Raw genomic sequence first — 21,980 nt, forward strand, 5'->3', positions numbered from 1 at the left:
CTCAATTCTTCACCAAAACACGTCCCGTAAAGCCCAATCTTCCTCTTTTTCACTCCTCTTTCGATTCCACCGATTGAAATTCACCAAAACTTCATCAAATGGCAGAATTGTAAAAGAAGAGAAAGGGATCATCCTCCACCGCCGCTGCTGCTGGCCATCGTCGCCACGGACCATCCGAAGCACCCACAACACCTATCCATCCTTCCTTGTTATCTCCAAGATCATCCACTCTGTTTTCTTCCGATGATCAACGTCTACGGTATCTTTCTCAATTTTCTTCTAGGATCATTTTAGACCCTAAGTACCTAGACATAGATTTCTTCAATGATGAGACATTTGATTGCTATCAAGTGTTTCAAAATTCTGGCTTGGTTGATTTCATGTCTTTAAAATTGCCTTATTATCTTGAACATGTCAAAGTCTTTTACTGCAATTTAAAAATTCAGGATGGCATTCTTTCTTCTGAGGTGCATGGTATTCCCATGATCACATATCAATCATTGTTCTTTTCTTTGACTAAATTACCCAGTCAAGGTGCACCTTTTGAGGGCACCATTGTTGATGACTGGAAATTTGATTATTCTAGTCATGATGCTAGCCGTATGGTTTGCAATTACAAGTCTAAAATGACCGGTAGATTACTGGTCGGATCATTAACCTTTGATAATTGCATCATGCACTACATTATTGTTAGAATTTTGCTTTCCCGATCTTCAAATTTGGCTCAAGCCTCTGAGGAGGACTTGATTTTGATGTGGGTTTTCCTTACCATTCGTCAAATCGACTGGGCTCACTTGGTTCGGTACCGAATGCATAAGGCATTACCGGCCAATGAACCTCTCCCTTACCCTCAATTGGTCACTCTATTTCTCCATCATTTTCAAATTTTGCTTGATGATGAACCATTTTTTCAAGTAAACGTTCCTTTACTATTGGTGCTGGTGCAGTGACTTCTTTTGGATACCATAAGGATCAAAATGGTCAACGACTGAAGAAAGATGCACTTCCTCCACAAGATGAGCGTACTCCTTCTCCTCCTCCTCAGCGAGATGATTCAACCCTCATGACTGAAGTTCTTTTCGAGTTACGGGGTCTTCGTACTTATGTTGGAGAATGTTTTGATTCATTGGATAATTGCTTTGCCGGAATGGATATCCGTCTCATACAGCTTGAAGAAGATGTGGGTTATATTCGTCAGAGCTTTGATCTTCCACCACCACCTCCACCTTCTTAGAGTTTAGTTTCTAATTTTCTTTTAAGCCTGTATTTTGGCTATGGTATTTAAGTTATCATTTTCTGCAGTTTATTTATCTTTTAGTATTTGAACTTTAGTCTTTTATGTTTAGATTCTATGTGGTTTTGAATTATGACTGTTTGGATTATATTTTTGTTCTGACTTATTTATGATTTTGGTTGGTTATGACTTATAATTGATCTTTGTCCACTTCATTATATTATCTGTATTGATTCCCATGAACTTTGGATTTTTGATGTTGCCAAAGGGGGAGAAAAATGGGGTGGTAGAGAAGCTTAGAAAAAGAAAAAGCTTAGAAATAAAGTGGTCATCAATTCCAAAACATAGGGGGAGTGAACACAATATATTATGCATATACATTGCTTGCTTGTATCTTGATTTCAGGACTTAAATTGTCATCATCAAAAAGGGGGAGATTGTAGAAGCAAATGACTTTGATGTTTTGATGATGATCATGATGATTTGATGCAAATGCGCTTTTCAAGTTTAATTCAAGACAATGATTCAAGAATACAAGACACAACATCAAGATGATCACTAGTATTTTAGGAAGGGAATTCCTAATTGAAATAGCAAAAGGTTTGGCCAAGTAATTTAATTTAAAAAGTGTTTTTCAAGAGATTTACTCTCTGGTAATCGATTACCAGAGAATGTAATCGATTATCAGTGGCCAAAAATGGTTTACAACAGCTATTAAAAAATTTGAATTCAAATTTTAGATTGTGTAATCGATTACACAATATTGGTAATTGATTAACAGTAGTTAATAAACGTTTTAATTCAAATTTTAAAACCTGTAATCGATTACACAAATCCTATAATCGATTACCAGAGCAGATTTTCAGAAAATTATTTCTAAGAGTCACATCTTTTCAAATGGTTTTTACATGGCCACCAAAGGTCTATATATATGTGACTTGAAACACAAATTTGCTCAGAGTTTTTCATAACAAAAAGTCTTATTCTCTCATAGAGCAAAAACATTTCATCCTCTTAATAATTCCTTGGCCAATACACTTGCAATTCAATAAGGAATTAATTGAGTGCTCAGATTGTAAAATCTATCTCTTTCAAGAGAGATTTATTCTTCTCTTCTTTCTAAATTCTCAAAGGGGATTGAGAGACCGAGGGTCTCTTGTTGTAAAGAAATCTGAACACAAAGGAAGGATTGTCCTTGTGTGTTCAGAACTTGTAAAAGGATTTTACAAGATAGTGGAACTCTAAAGCGGGTTGCTTGGGAACTGGACGTAGGCACAAGGGTGTGGCCGAACCAGTATAAAGCTGAGTTTGTAATTTCTCTTCCCTTAAACGCGTTTGTTTATTATTGATTTATATTTATATTCAGATTGTTCTATCTAAATCATTATTTAAAAGTTAAGTTTTAAGGGAACTTGCAACTTGCATTGAAATTGAAATAGAATTTTTAATTGGGGAAATAGTTTGCAATATCTTAATTCAACCCCCCTTCTTAAGATATCTGAGGCCACTTGTCTAACACTTAGTCCAATAGCTCTTAAGGTGGTTGGCCCCTTTCTTCTTGACTCAAATTCTTCAAGGGATGGCACCAATCCTCCTTCGAATTCCCTATATGGCAACCCACAAACAAGGAAACAAAGAAACAAGCAATAACCAAAGACCAAAAAAAATGAAATGAAAGCTAAACAATTGGAGTTTTAACAAGACAATTTTTCAAGGATTATTCAACAATTAAAGCAATGAAAAGGACATAGAAGCAAGCTAGGACTCAAAGAGAAACTTAGAATGGCTCTAGAGTTGAGTAAAAAGACTAAAAAAAGAAAAAGACTCAACAAACCTCTAGCTTTGGCACTTGTTTTCATAATAATTTTCAATTGAAATTTTGGAACTATGATTGGTATAACATAGGCACCAATTATAGAATAAATTTTGAGCCAAAACAACAAGCACACTTCCCTTTCACTTTTTTTTCATGGATACTGATTTTTCTATCAACTTGTGTGATTTTTAGTATTTTTTCCTTTTATCCAAATCACTTGGTTATTTTTTTAACTTTTTTTCATATTTCTAGAAAATTCAATAAAAATTTAAGCTCAAAATTAGAAGTAACCAATTCTCAGTAATTTTTACAAGTTTGTATGTCCAAGCTGCGAGCACCAGCGATTTCAGACTTTGAAATGTTTTTATTTTAGCATGGAATATTGATTGCCTTGGGCTTACTTTCAACCTTCCTATGTATGTTGAACTCACTAGGCTTGTTTACCACAGTTTTAGGAGTTCAATATTCACTTAGGATCAAAATTTCATCCAGCAATTCAATCACCAAAACTCAAATTCATAATAGACACACTCATAGGGAAAACTTAAAAGTTCAAGAAAAGGTTCACAATCAAAGACTCTCTAAGAATTTTTCATGAACATGTTAAGGACTAATTAACATGCAAGATTTGACTCAAATCAAATAATAGGCTAAAATAATTTCATACACTCATGAACAAATGAGTTAGACAAAGAAACAAGAAAAATAAAATTCAGCACAACATAAGAAATCTTATGTGACAAGTTTCATGACTAGACATGACTTCTATGACAAAACTACAATAGGTGAACAAGTCACTCTAGATTTTTGAGGTTTTATTCTACTTTATTTTATAATAATTTTATGGTTTAGGGTTCAGCCACAAAAAATAGCAAGTCAAAACTCAAAGGAACCTAAACTCAACACAACTCATGGTTCAAGAACATGAACAAGAAATTTGAGCCATAGAAAATGAAATCTAGTTTCTATAGCAAGATCAATCGGTGGAAATTCAAAAAATCATGTTAACAACATTTATCACAAGACATGTGAGGAGATACATGGAGAAAAATGAAGAAACAACAATGAAGGAGAAGGTAAAACTAAAAATCAATGGAGGTTTAAGGAGCACCTACTTGAAGCTTTTATGCTCTGATTACCACTTGATGGAAGCTTGCTTGTGGGGCTTCAATGGAGGCTTGATCTTTGAGCTTCAATGAGTTCCTTTAATGGTGATTTTCCACCATGGAGATGCAGCAGAAGACAAAGGAGAAGAGGTGAGAGGAGGCACCATCCACTAGGGAATAAGCCATGGAAGAAGGAGCTTCACCATCAAGATGAGCCTTGGATAATAAGCTTGGAGAGAATGCTTCAATGAAGGAAAAGAAAGAAGGAGAGAAAGAGAGAGGGGGGGGGGGGCAGGAGCACGAAATTGAAGGAAGAAAAAAGGGAGAGAAGTTGAACTATGAGTTGTGTCTCACAAGACTCTCATTCATCAAAGTTACCATAATTGTTACACATGCTTCTATTTATAGACTAGGTAGCTTTCTTGAGAAAACTTCCTTGAGAAGCTTCTTTGAGAAAACTTTCCTGAGAAGCTAGAGCTTAGCTACACACACCCCTCTCATAACTAAGCTCACCTCCTTGAGTATCTTCCTTAAGAAGATTCCTAAAGAAGCTAGAGCTTAGCTACACACACCTCTCTAATAGTTAAGCTCACCTCCTTGAGATGAGAAGCTAGAGCTTAGCTACACACCCCCTATAATAGCTAAGCTCACCCCCATGACAAAATACATGAAAATACAAAAAATTCCCTACTACAAAGACTACTCAAAATGCCTCGAAATACAAGGCTAAAATCCTATACTACTAGAATGGCCAAAATACAAGGCCCAAACGAAAGAAAAACCTATTCTAATATTTACAAAGATAAGCGGGCTCATACTTAGCCCATGGGCTCGAAATCTATCCTAAGGCTCATGAGAACCCTAGGGTCTTCCCTTGGATCTCTGGCCCAATCTACTAGGAGTCTTCTATCCAGTGCCCTTGCTGGGTAGGGTTGCATCAAGGCCCTAGGGTTCTTATGAGCCTTAGGGTAGATTTCAAGCTCATGGGCTAAGTATGAGCCCACTTATCTTTGTACATATTAGATTAAGGTTTCATTATTTTTGGGCCTTGTATTTAGGGCTCCAGAATATAGGTAAGGTATCCTAGAAATGTAGGATTTTCTAGCCCTTGTATTTTAGGGCACCTAGACTAGTTTTTGTATTAGGGGTAGTTTTGTAATTTCGCATGCATTAAGTGAATATTTGATGTGTGTGATGCAAAATAAATTTAATTGAATTGGGAGAAGCTCAAACCAATTAAATTTTAGAGGGGGAGGTGAGCATTTGCTTGCTACACTCTATTGTCACATCATATAGTCACACTTTGTGCATGTCCTTCATGCTTTACATGCCTCATGACACCTAAGCACACTTGTCGCAACCTACCCTTCGGCGGGAGGGCGACGCGTGACTCGCGGGATGCGTGTTCCACGAAAGGAATACGCGCGGAGTCGCCACCAACGTTTATTTTGAGGAAAACGTCGGAAAAACCGGAAAAGACGCGATCTACAAACTTTTAAGTGAAAGGTTCGGGAGTTGTATTTACGCACGGGGAAGGTATTAGCACCCCACACGTCTGTCCCAAGGGACGGCAGCCTTTAATCGAATGTGCAAACATGACTTTGATTTTTTATGTTCCCTTTTTATGTCTTTATATCCTTTATACCCTTTTTATATTTTTCTCTTTGTGTGGTCGACAAGGGTGTTTTCCTTTGCTCCTACGTATTCCTCAATTGCGATGAGGAAATCAGACCTACGTAGTTCTTTCTTATCAAGTGATTCTTTTTTACTTAAAAGGTGATCATTTTAAGGCGTTGGACCTTGAAAATGATCCATTTTACTTAGTAAGAAATTGAAATGATAAACTTCAAAAACCCTTTTTTATGGACGAGCTTGACTAGGCGAGTTGATTTTAGCCTTAGTTTCACTTTAGTTATTAGTCAATTCAATTAAGAATGAGAAATCCCAAAGAGAAAACGTCTGATTGATTTTCTGCTTTATTTTACTAAAAGACGTTTTTTGATTATTATATTATTATTTTACCTCTTTTTTGATTTCCAACGTGGTTACGGCATGACCGAACGGTCGGAATTCATTTTAACCGAAGTTAACGGATAATACAATTCAAACGATCGGTGGAAATTTATTTTATTTTTAGGTTAAGCGAGAAATGACTTAAATAAAATGGCTTAAGCACGTCAAAAGGGGGTATAAAAAGTAAATGAAACAAGAATAGAAATACACAAAACACAATGCGGACCACTACGGGTACACAGAATGAATCGAAAAGCTTGGTTCGAGGTACTTACCCGTTGAAGATCGAAGAACGATGAAGAACGAATGAAGAACATCGTAGAACGGTCGAAACCTTTGCGAAATTCTTCACGGAAAACGTTACGGAAACGTTTCGGAAGTGCCTCGGCTTAGATTTTCTTCACGGAAACAATTTTTCCAAGCAAATTCGAAAGAGAGAGAAGTGCCTAAGGGGCTGAACCCTTTTCTTCTTCACTTCCTCCCCTATTTATAGCAAAATAGGGGAGATGCTTGCCGCCCAGCTCGCCCAGGCGAGCTCAGCTCGCCCAAGCGAGCCAGGTTGCTTCCTCCAGGAGCAACAGCCTTCTGGAGGTATCTTCTGGAGGGCCCATGTGGGCCTGGGTGCTATTTGCACCCCCATTTTTACTTAGTACACCCCCCTATGCTTTTTTTGATGATTCTTTTTCATAAAGTTACGGAAACTTACGAATTTCGTAACGATACTTGTTTTCTTTCCGTAATGTTACGGAACCTTGCGGATTACATAATCATCCCCTTTTTGACTTACGGAATGTTACGGAACCCCACTATTTATGCAACGATGCTTCCATTTGATTTCCGGTGTGTCACGGAACCTTTATGGATTGTGCATCAATATTTTCTTTTGTTTTTCGGTATGTCCCGGAATTTCACAAATTGCCTAATGATGGATGCCAAGCACCTCACATGGACCAAAGAAAAGTCGCATGTTATCAAGCAAAGGTCCCCGGACGAAATTAGGGTATGACAGTTGCCCCTCTTTACTTGTCTTTTATTGGAAATAAAAGGAAAGTAAAGATAAGACACTAATTTCGTTCCTCTCGGTTGACGAGAGTCGCGGGTGACCATAAAATTTCCGCATGCAAATGACTTGTTGTTCCCGGGGGAACAAAAGGTGCAGAAGACGATGTCAGTCTCTGCATGCTATCAAGCGTTCTGTCTTACAGATAGCAAAAGAATGTTTATATGGATAACCACTCGGGTATTTCCGCCCGTCAGCGTGACTCAAAAGTCAGTATGACAGATCTTGTGAGTGCAGAAGATAATGTAAATCTCCGCGTGTCATCGGGCCCGCCGCCTCTGGATGACAAAAGGGTGCAGAATGACCAAATTTTGTCTCTGTGCGCCATCGGACACGACTGTGTCTGAATGGCAAAGGGGTGCGGAATGACCAAATTTGTCTCCGCATGTCATCGGGCCCGCCGCCTCTGGATGACAAAGGGTGCAGAATGACCAAATTTTTTCTCTGCGTGCCATCGGACACGACTGTGTCTGAATGGCAAAGGGGTGCGGAATGACCAAATTTTGTCTCTGCATGTCATCGGGCCCGCCGCCTCTGGATGACAAAGGGTGCAGAATGACCAAATTTTGTCTCTGCGCGCCATCGGACACGACTGTGTTTGAATGGCAAAGGGGTGCGGAATGACCAAATTTTGTCTCCGCATGTCATCGGGCCCGCCGCCTCTGGATGACAAAAGGTGCAGAATGACCAAATTTTGTCTCTGTGTGCCATCGGACACGACTGTGTCTGAATGGCAAAGGGGTGTAGAATGACCAAATTTTGTCTCCGCATGTCACATGACCTCAGGGTCAGTATGACAGTTCTTGTGGGGCGGCCGACAAAAGCAAGGCTCTTGCTCCTACGTATCCTCCAATGAGGAACTCAGACCTACGTAGTTCTAGATAACTTGTGAGACTTTGAAAAAGTCTCCACCGGAAGATGCTGACATCTCCGTAAAGGGTGCAGATGACCACATTGGCCTCTGCTCATCAATCACACTTGGGGTCACTGAATGACGAGGTGCGGATAACCATAAGGTGTCTCCGCGGGCTACCAGCTCTTGGGTCATGACAGCAAAAGGTGGTGTGGTCGACAAAAGCGAGGCTCTTGCTCCTACGTATCCTCCAATGAGGAACTCAGACCTACATAGTTCTGGATAACTTGTGAGACTTGAAAAAGTCTCGGTGTTTTCTCCACTAAAATGCAAACATGCTTTAGTAAAGAGACAAATATTCCAACTGATTAGAGCAGCATATGCTTTTGGAGTGAAAAACAATGCGTCTACCGAGGAAGGAGAGTCTGCTGATGAAACCCCCCATAACCATAAATGAGATTTTGGATGTTTAGCATTTCGTTTCTAAATGACCATTTAGAGGAAACACCGGGTTCAACAAAAATAGAAGAAAATCACTCAGAGTGTATCAATCTCGCACAGCTAAGTGTTTCATCCTAATTCCGAACCATAGATATGTCATGACTTGACTTTGCAAATTATTTCCTATCAAATCAAAAATTACATGCGTGATCATGGATCAATAGGACTTCCCTTGGGAATGGGTTCTTTTGGTGGTTTTTTTTTCGGCTTTTGTGTGTTTTTGGCTTTTTTCCTTTTCTGATTTTGTTTAGTGCGGGGCGAAAAAGTCGCCGACGCAAAGGATTTTGGTTGGTAACTAAAGGGAGAAGACCACTTTAGGTCGTGGTTTCCTTTCCTTTTTTTGTTTATTTGGTGACAATTCTGTACTGTTCAGATATTGTCTGGTCCAAAGACCTTTCTGCACATTTCTTCTGTTTTCTTTCGATCCTTGATCAGGAGCTTTCTTTTCTTCTTCTTCTTCCCTTTTTTAGTTTCTCCCATTCTTTGATTGGGAATTTTCTTTCTTTTCTTTTTGCTTTCTCCCACTCTTTGATTGGGAATTTCCTTTCTTTTCTTTTTGCTTTCTCTTTGATTGGAAATTTTCCTTCTTTTCTTTTTTGCTTCCGAGGGTAAGGATTGACATTCTCACCCTGGGTCAAGGTTTATGGTGAGTTAGGATTTTGGCTCAAGGCTTGTAGAATGGCTAGTCATGATACATGTCGGGGTTTGGTTTTGGTTCAAGGATAAAAAAGGGATGCCCCACATTATTTCCATGACACAAAATGCAAAAATGATGATTTGGAAACTTTATGCAAAACTGGTCATGCATGCACCTATGTGGACACTCAAGTGTCAAATTTTTATGGTCATGTGATGCTAGGGCTCAGGATTCATTTCCTCTATTTTAAATCAACCCAATGTTTCCAAAATATGTTCTTTTTATCAATTTGTGCATTCATCCTAGTCCATTTTGGGTACTCGGGAAAATTTCACAGCATTCACCCTTCAGGTGTACACACATTTTTTCAAAAACTAGTTATGATCAGTGAATTTTTTCAAAGAAAAGTTGGAAGTCATCTATTTTCAAAAGCATGTTGGTTTTTCAGCTAGACAACTTATTTTTCTTTTTTTCTCTTTTTTTTTTTCATTTGTTCATTTCTTTTTCTTGTTTGTTTTTGTTTTTTTTCCTTTTTTTTTCATGAGGTATTTTGCTACCTAAACATGTGTATATTTTTGTGAGGTATTTTTGCTATATACACGCATATCCAAGGTATCTTGCTACCTAAACATACATATATATGTTTTGTAAGGTATTTTTGCTATATACATGCATATCCAAGGTATCTTTCTACCTAAACATACATATATATATTTTGTGAAGTATTTTTTGTTTACATACATGCATATCTAAGGTATCTTTCTACCTAAACATACATATATATATATATTGTGAAGTGCTTTTTGTTTACATACATGCATATCTAAGGTATTTTCACTACCTAAACATACATATATATATATATTGTGAGGTATGACTACCTTCCGAGCTTGCGCTTGTTTTATTTAAATTCCCAGGATCATGAGCAACTAGGTGCGTCCTACTATAAAAAGTGATCAAATAACAAGCATAGATTCAAAAGGTACTAGGTTGCCTCCTAGTAGCGTTTCTTTAATGTCTTGAGCTGGACGCCTTATGACTTGTCGGTCACTGACCTAGTACTTTTCTTACCTTTGGCTTTGGACTTGGTCGCCTATTGGTCGGCCATATGGTGTAGACAATACTCAAACCTTTTTGTGGATGAGCAGAGGTGAACTCTAGAGGTGATGGCGGTGCGTCTGTTGCCCGCTGCCGGCCATCCCCAGGCTGCTGTGGTGTTTCGCCCTGCGCCTGCCTGGAGACGCAGTACTTCTTGATGAAAGCTCGATTAGTAGGGGGCCTGATGCCCTTGCTGGAGGTGACAGGTACTCCGTAGAACTGACAGAGACCCGTAATTAGAGCTTGACAACTCCAAGACCCTGTTGGACTTCTCCGGGTCCACTAGGTGTCTTGCGGGCACAATCCCTGCGAACAATAGATGACATCAGAAATCAGTTGGGGGAGGTGCACACTTACCTATGCCACGACGACATGAACTTGTTGGGGGAAACGGGCGCCCTGTAGGGCCGACAGAGGCCCGTAACCAGAGCTGGAAACCCCAGAGCCCTGTTGGACTTCTTCAGGTCCACTGGGTGCCTTTGTGGGTGCGATCCCTGCAAACAATAGATGGTATCAGAAATCAGTTGAACCATATGCATACTTACCCATGTCGGGACGACACAGACCAACTGATACTTTTGCAGGGGGAGATTGGCATTGCGGTCGCTGGGCAGAATGTTGCTAAGTAGCAATGTCATCTATATCTGTGTAAGAGTGGTCATGTTGGTGCGCATGATCCGCACTCGTCTCTTTGCAGCGGCACGGGTGAAATCTTGCCCCGGTATGCATAGTAGCCGTGTGATAGCCTCCCTCTCTGGGTGTGCTCGCACAGTTGGCCCTCCTCCAATATCAGGGGGTGGCCCAGGAACCGTTAAAAGGAAACTACTGGTCCCTTAACCGGGAGTGCAAGTCTCGATTAAGCATTTAAGTACAGAGGACCTTAAACTCTCTTAAGGTGCGGATGTGGAGCACACTGAAAATGAGGACACGTAGCCCTCTAAAGGTGAGGGCGTGGAGCCCTCTAAAGGTGCGGGCGTGGAGCCCTCTCAAGGCGAGGATGTGTAGTCCTCTGGAGGTGAGGGCGTGCAGCCCTCTGTTGTCGAGGACGTGTAGTCCTCTTCAGGGTGAGGGCGTGCAGCCCTCTGTTGGCGAGGACGTGTAGTCCTCTTCAAGGTGAGGGCGTGCAGCCCTCTGTTGGCGAGGACGTGTAGTCCTCTCAAGGTGAGGGCGTGCAGCCCTCTGTTGGCGAGGACGTGTAGTCCTCTAAAGGTGAGGGCGTGCAACCCTCTGTTGGCGAGGACGTGTAGTCCTCTAAAGGTGAGGGCGCGTAGCCCTCTGTTGGCGAGGACGTGTAGTCCTCTAAAGGTGAGGGTGTGTAGCCCTACGAAGGTGAGGACATGCAGTCCTCTGATGGCGAGGGCGTGTAGCCCTCTGAAGGTGAGGACGTGTGGTCCTCTGATGGCGAGGGCGTGTAGCCCTCTGAAGGTGAGGGTACTAGTACCCAAGGGTTCACCCTTATGAGAAAGCAAGAGATCGACTCATCGAGAGGGTCGGTCATCCCAAATCCACACGACTGGATATTAGATGTAGGAAATCTATGCAGTTAACATGATTTTTTAGGGATGCAGATGCATGCAACCTTTGTCGTGAAATTTGGTAATGCTGACCTCATATGAAACAATGCAATGCAATGGAAAGTTGTACAATGTTCATGACAGTCCTTCCCTATTATGTGATTTTGATTTTGATTTAATTTTTTTGGAAAACACAGATTGACTGTCCTTTTGAAAAAGGTGATAATTCATGCAACCTCATCCTATATTTTTGCAAATCTCTCCGGGAACTCCCTCAGAGTGTATGTTCTGTTTGATTTAGTCACTTGACCATTTTTGGAGTGACGGCAATGGAGTCGTTCGACGTTTAATCAATCTATTGAAATCCTAGGGTTTGTCCCCCTTTTTTTGTTAAAAACATCGATGGGTGAGAGCTTTTGATCGACCCCTATGTTCACTTGAGGCTCATGCACGGTGCCCCTTATTGCCCCAGTGTAAGGCTTTGAGGTACCAATCGTTGTCTTTCGTCATGACCTTGTAGGAGGGAACCTATTGGGTGAGAACTTCTAATCGGCCCCTATGTTCACTTGAGGCTCATGCACGGTGCCCCTTATTGCCCCAGTGTAAGGCTTTGAGGTACCAATCGTTGTCTTTCGTCATGACCTTGTAGGAGGGAACCTATTGGGTGAGAACTTCTAATCTGCCCCTAGGTTCACTTGAGGCTCATGCACGATGCCCCTCATTGCCCCAGTGTAAGGCTTTGAGGTACCAATCGTTGTCTTGTTTTCATAGCCTCATAGTGAGGAAGAATGAAAGAAGGAGTTGATTCTTGCAAAAAGAATTTTTTCAAGGACGAGAAATAGTTGAAGGATTTTTCGATGGATTAAGTCAAATGACTCCTATGTAGAAGCAAGATGTTTTGATGTTTTGATGATGCCAAAGGATCAAGTGCTTCCAAGTTTTAGTCGAGACAAGAAATCAAGATATATGATCAAGTTGATCTCTAGAATCTTAGGAAGAAGTTTCCAAATTGAAAAAGCAAAAGGTTTGGCCAAAGACTTCTATCCAAATCATTTTAAATTGAGATTTACTCTCTGGTAATCAATTACCAGCAGCTGAAAATGTTTATAACAGTCACTAGAAATTTGAATTCAAAATTTATAATGTGTAATCGATTACACATGGATGGTAATTGATTACCAACAGTTTTTTGAACGTTTTAATTCAAATTTCAAAACCTGTAATCGTTTACACAAGTCTTGTAATCGATTACCAGAGGGGATTTTCGGAAAATAATTTCCAAGAGTCACATCTATTCAAAATGTTTATGAATGGGCATCAAAGGTGGCTTGGAAGCACGAATTTAAAGAGAGTTTTCATTGCCCACAAAGTTTATCCTCTCAAAAGATTAAGAGTTTTTCTGAACTGAACTGTCTTATCCTCTCAAAAAGATTCCTTGGTCAACCACTTGCATATTCAATAAGGAATTTTGATTGGTCTTCATTGTACAATCTATCTCTTTTAAGAGAGATTTCTTCTTCTCTTCTTCTTATTTCTGAAAAGGGATTAAGAGACCGTGGGTCTCTTGTTGTAAAGGATTCCTGAACACAAGGGAAGGGTTGTCCCTGTGTGGTTCAGACTTTGTAAAAGGAGTTTTAGAAAGAGAGTGGAAAATCTCAAGTGGGTTTCTTGAGGACTGGACGTAGGCGCGGGAAGTGGCCGAACCAGTATAAATCAAGTTTGCATTCCTCTCTTCCTTTAAACTTCTTTTATTTATTGCTATTTATCTTTTGCTTTAAAGAAGTTTATTTTGAATTGTCTTTTGAGTAATTCATGTTAAGGGTGCATTTTTAATCCAAAAAGAAAGAGTGATAGTTCAATTGGGGAATAGTCTTTGCATCTTAATTCAACCCCTCCCTTCTGAGGCCATTAGTCCAACATCTTATTCTTGATAACTCACTTCCCTCTAAAAAGACAAACTTTCCAGAATGAGGTCACATGAACGTCTTGAAAACACAGTCAATCAAATGCTTTCCCTTTTTATTTTTTATTTTGAAACTTATTATTATTTTTTTTATTTTGAAACTTATTTGTTTTGAACTTTACTCGTTGTTTTACGGCACCCCCACCAACGTGCAAGATGAGTAATCTCTGATTGAACGGTCTTGGAAGTCAACACTCAGGAGCGCAGGTTGCTTGAGCAAACAGACCAATGGCTTACACTCACATTCCGGTGGAAGTTGAATAAGCAAAGATGTGTTCGTGAGAGGATGAGAGAGACAAGGATGTCCATTTTATCCATATCATTTAGCATTGTAACTGTGGTTTATGGCATAAACTTGGAAACCCTGATGAGTCATTAGAGACACCTAACAACAGCCTTCAAAATTGCCCCATGTGTGGCATCTCTTGTCAATGTCAGGATTTACACGCGATTCTCCTCAAATTTCAGCCAGCCCGCATCAATTTGACCTTGCACCTTACGCTTCAGAGCCCTACAATGCTCAATGGAACGGCCCGGGGCTTCTCCGTGACAAGCACACGTTGCATTTCGAGTCGTATTCTCGGAGAAATGGAGGTTGATGAACCTTGGCTAGGGTTATGGCTACCATTGAATTATCAAGTAGATATGGGAGCAAGTCAGCATAGGACACTGGAATTGGGGTGAATTCTACAGGCTTTTTGCTGCAAAATTCCTTTTTGTTGGTGTTTTTTGGTTTGTGCTAAAGGTGGTCTTCGTCGTTGGAAGTGCGGTAGATAGGCTTTGTGGTTGATTTAGGGATGGCCTTTGTTGATAACTGGGCGGTGGGTAAGGAGGAGGTTTGTTATTGGCTGAGTAATGACATTGTTGGGTTGGTGGGAAACTTGGCCGTATAGGAATGGCAGTCACAGCATGGGTTTCTCCCTCTTTCTCACCTTCTTTATTTGCCCCAGTTTTCTCAGTCGTCCTAGTAGGATGATCAAATTTGCCTCTTTTCGGACCCACATCGACTTTCACTGGCGAAGACCAAATCCGCAAAGCTTTGAGGGTGCGTAGCCCACCATTTTTTCATAGTAGAGTATCGATAATGTGTCTACCATCACGATTATCGTCTCCCTTTCCATCATTGGGGGTACCACCTGGGCCGCCAGATCCTTCCACCTTTTGGGCGTGTTCTTTGAAAGATTTGTCCCCCTTTTTGCACATGTTCTGTAGTTGCATCCTATCCGGAACCATATCAAAATTGTACTGATACTGCCTAACAAAGGCAACCATTAGGTCCTTCCAAGAATGGACTCGGGAAGGTTCCAAGTTAGTGTACCAGGTAACAGCTACCCCAGTAAGACTTTCTTGGAAGGAATGTATCAGCAATTCCTCATCTTTTTCGTATTCCCCCATCTTCTGACAATACATCTTTAGATGGTTCTTGGGACAAGTAGTCCCCTTGTACTTGTCAAAGTCCAGCACCTTGAACTTGGGAGGGGTGATGATATTGGGTACTAGGAACAACTCTTCTAGGTTAGCAAAGGCATAATCTTCATCTCCTTCAATGGCCCTGAGCCTTTCCTCTAGATGATCCAACTTTCCCATTCCTGCCATAGTCATGAGGGTTTTTAACCGCTGTGGAACGTGAGGGTTGTGGTTGTGGATGATACTAAGGGCCCTCCAAAATGTTTTGCAGGGGTATACCACCAACTGCTTGCCCTTCAGCGGCATATCCGAGGCAAGGCTCGAAGTCGGCTAGATTGTGGTGGGGAATTTCATGTGTCTCCTCCATGGGTCGAGAGACATGTGCATGATCAGATTGAGGTTGTTGGCTCTTAATGAGTATGGGAGTGGAGTTATTGACATCCTCATTGGGAATGTACGCCACATTGAGTGGTGTATAGTTTGGGAGGCAAGCCATATGGCGGGAAGGCGTGCTTGTTTTGAATTTGCACATCATGGGGTCATCCGTACTTCCTAAATCTTTGCCTACCATATTTGAGGTTGGATGATTCATTTGGTTGAGGCCAGATGGAGGCATCGGGTTCACCTTAGCAACAGCGTTGGTAGCGGCAACTGCAACCATATCGACTTCCCTTATCTTTTTCATGCTTATTATGGCCTCCATCATTGTGGCCATTTGCTCTTTCATGGCCTCCATGTCGGCCTTCATATGCTCTTGCACCTTCTCTACTTCACCCGTTACTCTAGCTCTAGCACGGGTTTGGTAGGGGCGTCGTAAAGCGTGTTTTTTTTCTTTTTTGATAATAACGATTAAGTTCATTTTTATTTTATTTTATTTATTTATTTATTTTTATTTTCTTTTTCAAGGAAAGAATGCAATGAGCAATGCAACCAATGAAAAGCATGGATGTATGCGAATGATGTACAGTTGAAGTATTGCGAATTTTTATGCAGGATATGGGGTTGAATCAATTTAGATTTTCAACATGGTCCATGACATCTTTGTCAAGGTGAAACTGGAAGTAACAAGGACATCAACAATCCTAAATATGTTTGGCAGTAGACGAAGCAGTGATGTGACCCGATTCATCTTTTGCCCCAATTTTTGCAAGATAGTTACTTCTATACTTCAACTTGACTTGATGAACTTTTTTGTAAAAGCATGAGCTTGGTTCAACCCTATAATCCAAGGAATGGCAATTCTGATCGCCAATACTTCAACAACATCTCATAGGGATGAATGACTCGGGCATACTTTAAGCTTATGCACGGAAAATGTAATTATGAAATTGAGATGCCCGAAGAAACACCATTTCCTAGTTAACCATGCATTAGGTACCATGTTCAATTATTTTGTTTTGTTGTTGTGTTTTTTTTTTCTTTTACAAATGGGTTTATGATCCCAACATGGTTGGCTCATGGTGCCTAACACATGCAACTAAGAATGTAGTGTGAAGTTTCATGCTTCCCCTTTTTGTTTTTGTTTTGTAGAGGAAAACACAAGGATGAGCAAACATGAAAACAAATGGTATGCAATTTTTGCAGATCAAAAAGTTTGTTGAACGCATATGCATGATGATGCCATGACTCATGCAAAATGTGAGGCTGGAATATGATAACGGACAAATGCAGGAACGATATGTTTATTATGTTGCCATGAAGAGATGTTTATGCGATGCATGATATGAATGCATTTTACGGACACGAGAGCCCGAAAAATTATCTCTTCTTACTTGCGCATTTGGGGGCGCAGTGCCCCATGTGTACAATTTAGAAGGTGATATGGACCTTCCGGCTTCCCGTGACAAAGGACGAGACCAACATACAATGCATGCTAGAGATAAAATGTGGGAGTGACTTGATTCGCACTGATTTTTGGAGTAAAAACGTGGGATAAACTCATTTTTTTCAAAAAGTTATAACTAGTCAAGATCTGAGCGACAATACAAACTTCCTAGCGGTTTCTAATCATATGGTCCATTAAGTCTATCATATGCTGACAATAGCTGAGAAGTCCGTGGATCTCCTTGGGGGCGGAGTAGGTGTCCGCCATTGCTTTGGCCTTGGCTAGCAATCGGGGAAGTTCTTGACTCCTGTTCAAAGTAAGAGCAAATCGGTCCGTCCACATTGTTGCCTCTTGGTGCAATGAATCAATTACCCTTTCCCTTGCTTCCCTTTCTGCTGATATCTTGGCGTACTCATCCTCTAGCCTTTGCTCGTGAGTTGCCGCTAGATTTAGCTTCTCTTTGCACTTATCGATGATGGCCCGCATATTCCCTTCAGTCTCGCTTAACTGTTGGGACAAATTTCTTTTCGACCTAAGGCAAACCTTTAGCTCGTCCTTCAAGATCATGCCTTTGACCCGTGATGATTCCTTTCACCTCTTCGGAGCTTGAGCTCACTATTGCTGCCCTATAAAGCCCCTCAAAACTTTGCTTTGGTCGTGTTTTTCCTTTCGGGCCTTCTTGGTTTCTCGTTCCAAGGCTTCAGCTGTGGCCATATTGACGTCCCTTAGTTCATCATACTCTTTTCAGACTTTGATGGCTATGGACTTGAACTTCTCTTCGACTACCCGGGCTCTTTCAAGCTCTGCCTTTAGGGCTTGTACCTCATCACTTTCTTCCGAAGCTTTAACCTCATCATCTCTCATAGTCTTTAGATTTGGGAGCCAATCCAACCCTTGTGTCCGGACTCTCAGCCACTTATGATAGTCGCCGATGCTCCCATTACTGCTTCCCCTAAGCTCTCTGTCCTTTCTTCACACCGCATCACATGCCTTGTGAACTCCTTAGAGTACCCTCGCATTGGGGTCACTGAAACCCCGTGCGATGAAAGGCGTGATGCTTTCATCTGATGGCACTCCTTTCATGGGGTAGCCAAGCTGTCTTATGGCGAGGACGGGATTATAATTAATACAACCCCTTGTTCCATCAAGGGAACATTTGGACATCCTTCGCATGAAGATAGAATCCTGATTCTTCCTTCCTTCTAGCGAGGGAACAAATTAACAGACGCCCCTCTATGCTAGCCAAGAGTTGGTCCCAATTCGCCTTTCCTTTTTTGACGCACGAGCAGTGACCTTGTAGCGGATAGACGGGCCTACCTTCTTGGAGAAAAAGGTGTGAAACCAGCCACACATAGAGAGCCAGTGCACAACAAACAATTCTTGCGCCACTCTTTTCACATCCCCGGTCGAACGTGTCATACATGGCCAAAATGGCGACGACCGGGCTTTCCTTGCCATGATGAAAGGCGAGGAAAGCGTCAATCACTGCTAGGTCCACTAACCCTTCCATATTTGGAAAGAGGACAACTCCAAAGATCAAAAGCACCAAGATGTCAATAAAAGAAAGCCCATTTGCCTTGATTTTCCAAGGCCTTTGCCCTTTCCTCCAAACACTTCCTTGGTACTCCGACTACTCCATTTTTTCTTTACACGGTCCAACTCTTGTGCTGAGATTTTCACTACCTTGGCAACTCTTGTCGTGGAGGGATAGAACCCAAAGAAAAGATATGGCTTCCTTCCTCCCAGTGGGCATCCCAGGATTTCTTCAAACTCTTCCACAGTCGGCACTAGCTGGAAGTCCTCAAATGTGAAGCACCTTAGGGGCTGGTCATAATACTGGGCAAGGGATGCAATCGGTTCCATGCAGACTTCTACCCTAGCTAGGTCCCAAATCTTACCATAGGCTTTGCAGAAGGCTTGCCGTTGAAGTTGACCCATTAATTGCCCCAACTCTCGTAAACTAGTGACCTCTAAGCTCTTGATTTTGACTTGATAGAACCTCTTTTTAAACGAAGGCTTTTCACTCGATCCCATGTTTTACTAAAGTGAAATAAAATCTAGTGCGAATCAAAACTCCGACATCTATCATGGGTGGAATGGATGAATGCATGAAGAAATGCATATGACACAGATGCAATTTACGAATACGGGAGCCCGAGAAATTGTTTCCTTCTTGGATACAACATTTGGGCAGCATGGCACCCAACGTATGTTTTTAAGAAGGCGACACGGACCCTCCGTCGGTTTGCTAAAGTGAGGGGATCAAAGACGAAACCCACACATGATGCATATGCGAAAGGCACAACACGGGGATGTACATAGTACGACAATATTCAAAAACAAATATAAGCAAAAGGGTATATGATACTTATGCATGGCAGTGTGAAAAATGGCAAGCAGCGTGTTTGCTCCGTGCCCCTATTTAAGGGACCTATAAGGGAGAGAGATAACTAGGCTTTTAGTGATAACCCCCCAAGGTAGTCATATCTCTCTTGATGGTTTCTAGAGGTATCATCCTCTTCGAAGAACATATTGCAGCAGTAGGGACTACTAGCAACAATAAGTTTTCAAAGAGAAAAGCTCTAGATGAGGGTTCACTGTAATCAAGCAAGTCGGAGACCTAGCATAATCACAGATTCACCTCCACTCCTTATGTTCCCACGAACCCGGGTATAGGGCCCTTTTTCAACTCACCGTGTGTGCAAATAGTGTTAGTGTTTGTGTGCATCAAATGAATAAATATTTACCTCAAGCATACAAAAAATGCACTAAAAGCATCAAAGAGTTATATATACAAGAACATAACGAAGGGAAACCAACAAAGGAGTATGTCATGGTAAAACATTGCACAAGATTAAATGGCCTAACTCTTTAAAAACAGTCCCCAGTGGAGTCGCCAACTGTCCCCAAGAGAGAGAAGTGCCTAAGGGGCTGAACCCTTTTCTTCTTCACTTCCTCCCCTATTTATAGCAAAATAGGGGAGATGCTTGCTGCCCAGCTCGCCCAAGCGAGCCAGGTTGCTTCCTCCAGAAGCAACAGCCTTCTAGAGGAATCTTCTGGAGGGCCCAAGTGGGCCTGGGTGCTATTTGCACCCCCATTTTTACTAAGTACACCCCCCTCTGCTTTTTTTTGGTGATTCTTTTTCGTAAAGTTACGGAAACTTACGAATTTCGTAATGATACTTGTTTTCTTTCCGTAATGTTACGGAACCTTGCGGATTACATAATCATCCCCTTTTTGACTTACGGAATGTTACGGAACCCCACTATTTATGCAACGATGCTTCCATTTGATTTCCGGTGTGTCACGGAACCTTTACGGATTGTGCATCAATATTTTCTTTTGTTTTTCGGCATGTCCCGGAATTTCACAAATTGCCTAATGATGGGTGCCAAGCACCTCACAAGGACCAAAGAAAAGTCGCATGTTATCAAGCAAAGGTCCCCGGACGAAATTAGGGTATGACAACACTTAGTGGAGAATCTTGGACTTAATCTTGGATTAGTGGGCTGAAACATAACTAAAATTTATTAATCATAATTAGTGAAATTTTGGCTACAAAATTTGGCTCCACAAATTCAATTTCAAATCCAAGTGAAATTTGAATAGAAATTCAAATTTCCCTCCAATTTTGTGTGACACTTAGGCTATAAATAGAGGTCATGTGTGTGCATTTTTTTCAACTTTGATTATTTAAAAATTAAACTTCAAAGTTTAGACCTCATTTGAGGCACAAAATTTCATGCCACTTCTCTCCCTCTCCCTCCACTCTTCTTCTCCTACCTTCAAGATCTTATCCATAGCTTCCTATGGTGGTAAGCTTCTTCTTGACTCATCTTCTCCTTGAAGTGACGTCTCCAATCATCTTTCTTCCTTCTCCATTCTGCTGCCATGATCTTCAAGAAGCAAAGGATTCCATTGATGAAGAAGATTCAAGGCCTACAAGTTCCACATAGAGCTACATCAGCGCTTCTATGGATTTTATGATGAGTTTAAACAGAGGTACAAGTGAGGCTTTGGAAAGTGTTAATAGAATGTTTCAACTGCTTGCAAGTGACAGCTCTAATTGATGAAAAGATATTTTGTATGCATGGTGGACTCTCTCCTGAGTTACACAATCAAAATCAGATAAAGAGTTTGTCGCGTCCTATTAAGGTGCCTAAAACTGGTCTACTATGTGATCTCCTTTGGTCTGATCCTAGTAGTGACATTGGGGGTAGGGGAGAGAATGAATGCAGAGTTTCCTATACTTTTGGTGCTGATAGGGTCACAAAATTCCTTCAGAAGCATGATCTTGATTTCATTTGCAGGGCCCATCAGGTTTCATATTCCTTTTAAATATGTGATTGTAATGGCTAGGAATCAAAATGTATGATGTGTTGATTATATTCCATCAGGTCATGGAAGATAAATATGAATTCTTTGCTAACAGGTAACTTGTAACCATCTTCTCGGCACCTAATTACTGTGGAGAGTTTGATAATGTTGGTGCTATGATGACTGTTGGTGAGACACTTGTGTGCTCTTTTCAAATATTGAAGCCAGTAGAAAATAAAAAGCCTAATAAGTTTGGCTTTGGGAGCACAACTACAGTTAAGCATAGTACTCCAACAAAAGCCAAGGTTTTTTGATTCGTTGAATTCATTCTAGAATTTAATGTAGCAGAAATTGATTTGAGCTTCAACTATTGATATGTGCCGAAAACCTTGGGAAATAGTCAAAACAGGACTCTTATATCACGTGCAAGTATAAAACAGAATTCTCAAGAGGGGGGCATAACAATAATTTTTTCTTGCAAGTTGTAGCCTGTATTAATAGGTTCTACAAACTATTATCAAGGTTTATTATTTTGAATTCCTTTTTGTTGTTAATATCTAGGAAACTCTCAAACACACAGAAGTTCATAGTTCCACTGCTTAGAGAGCTATATCTTGATGCTAATACCGCTGGTAA

The 21,980-nt window shown here is 40.9% G+C and overlaps 1 pseudogene; it reads left to right on the forward strand.

Moving 5' to 3' along the window:
• The first annotated feature begins 626 nt into the window (after window positions 1-626).
• On the forward strand, window positions 627-21,768 carry LOC114420620 (annotated as a pseudogene).
• The last annotated feature ends 212 nt before the right edge of the window (window positions 21,769-21,980 follow it).

Source organism: Glycine soja, chromosome 7, assembly GCF_004193775.1.
Source record: "Glycine soja cultivar W05 chromosome 7, ASM419377v2, whole genome shotgun sequence".
Lineage (NCBI taxonomy): Eukaryota > Viridiplantae > Streptophyta > Magnoliopsida > Fabales > Fabaceae > Glycine > Glycine soja.